Source organism: Anoplolepis gracilipes, chromosome 6 (assembly GCF_047496725.1).
Source record: "Anoplolepis gracilipes chromosome 6, ASM4749672v1, whole genome shotgun sequence".
NCBI classification, from domain to species: Eukaryota; Metazoa; Arthropoda; class Insecta; order Hymenoptera; family Formicidae; genus Anoplolepis; species Anoplolepis gracilipes.
The window spans coordinates 880,281-882,476 of NC_132975.1; the positions used below are offsets into that span (position 1 = coordinate 880,281).

Genomic DNA, 2,196 nt, shown 5'->3' on the forward strand with positions numbered 1-2,196 from the left:
GTAAAAGAGATTCGATTCTCTCTTACCAAAAAGGGACCACCGAGAGAGCGTTCGCATAACAGAGTAATAACGACACCCGTCGTTTACCTGTTTGCTAACCTGCAGCTCGCTCGGCCGAGTCACTCGTCGATAAGACTTTTGACATCGGAACAGTTCCTTTTACGCCCTTCCTCTGACCCATCCTTTCTACGGGCCTGGACATAACATACTGAAAAATTGGGGGCTCGTCCGGGATTGATTGAAATGTGTGATCTTAAGCTGGAATGAGTAAAGGGACTAGAGGGCAAACCAATAAAGACGAAGTAGAACGAAATTTTCAATTAGCGCTAGAGAAACACAAACGGCCGAAATTTGATAAACCAGAACCACCTTACACTTCACCTACTACATCTACTTCCACACGATCTCCGAAAATTATTAATTTTTCTTCAATCGAAGTAACCACTGAGACAAGTAGTGAACAACATTCCTATACCAGTGGCACGCCCGATAGCGATATTTCTGTAAACGGCGCCGAAATTAAAATTGAAATAGAGTTAGAAAATTTTTACGATAACACCATGACGCAGAATAATCCTTTCGCTACTCTTAAATACACGGTCAAGGCCGTTCCTTATTTTGATGGTCAAAATATTCCGTTAAATTATTTTATCGAGGGATGTGAAAACGCAAAATCTATGCTACCTAAAGAAACAGAACCACAGCTAACAAGAATAATAAGAACGAGAATAATCGGTGAAGTCCGTTGCACGATACAAGATCAAAATTTTGATAGCGTTTCACAATTAACCACTTACTTAAAGCAGATATACGGGCCAACTAAAAATATTTATCAATTGCAAGGAGAATTAGGGTGTATATATCAAAAGGCAACGAAAATGTAGTAACATACGCAAACAGAGTTAAATTCCTAAGAAAATAAATTTTAGAAGCATATAAAACCGCAGGAAATATTGCGGTTGATCAGAGTGTTAAGGCATCATTAGAAAAAGACATGAACAAATGCTTCATTAAAGGATTAAAACCAGAAATCGAGCAAAGAATCTCGAAAACTTTAGAAGTAGATGCGACAGTAGCCGACGCTCTAAGAATAGAGAGAGAGCTTCGGGAAATGACAGAATTACGACAGGGAACGGACCACTCAGGAAGACAAAAGAACGCCAGCTCAAGAGAAATCTGTCAAATCTGTTATAAGCAAGAGCACGTGGCCAATGACTGCAGAAAATATTTACAGGTATCTCAGACCACTAACAACCGCACAGATTTAGGAACGGACATTCTAATCTGCCAGATTTGCAAAAAACGAGGATACACCGCGAACAAGTATCACGACCCTCAAGTCCGTCGGTCGGTCAATATAATACAAGAAAAATTAATTACATATTAATTATGTTCAAAATCCGGTCACAATGCAAAAATTTGTCAACAAGGTAACGTGAACAATACAGCTAACAGAATTTCAATAATTTGTCAATGGTGCGAAAAACCTGGACATTCAGCTAATAACTGTTGGAGGAAACAAAATGAAAATCGGCCCAAGACCACGTGTCAAATTTGTAATAATTAGGGCATGTTGCAAAGGATTGCCGATCCAGCATGAACCAACAGGGAAGAACCGGAAACTCATTGTTTTGTCGATACTGCAAGGAACAAGGACACCTTTTAGAAAATTGCCAAGTGCGCCTTGCTAACAATCAAAAGAAAAACAAGAGGAAACAGGGAAACTACAATGGCCCCTCGACATCGGGTGCGCAGCAGGAGCCCGAACAAGAAAAGCGCCCACACAAAACTCAAGTAGTCAAGTAGGTAAAACCGAAACAAAAATAAGACCCGTAAATCGTAACCGTAAATCTCGACAAACAGAGTCGCGTGCCTACCGTCCAAATAACCATAAGTGACACGATTAAGATAATTTTTATGTTAGACACAGGATCCGGACCAAACGTTATTAAAGAAAACTTCGTACCTGAAGGAATAAGTATTAACTGTACGAACATCTTAAAATTAAACGGTATAAATAATTATCCTGTTTACACTCTGGGCGAAATTACGCTAATTCTCTTCAAAAGACCGGTTACTTTCCATATCGTTTCTAACGATTTCCCGATCTCGCAATCTGGGATTCTCGGAAATGATTTTTTTGAACAAACCTCGTCGAAAATCGACTACGCCCAAGAACATTTAAACGTTTCCGGA

General features: G+C 39.6%; 1 pseudogene; it reads left to right on the plus strand.

Annotated features, from left to right (window-relative positions):
* Positions 1 to 263: 263 nt before the first annotated feature.
* LOC140666907 (uncharacterized) lies at positions 264 to 1,930 on the plus strand (annotated as a pseudogene).
* The last annotated feature ends 266 nt before the right edge of the window (positions 1,931 to 2,196 follow it).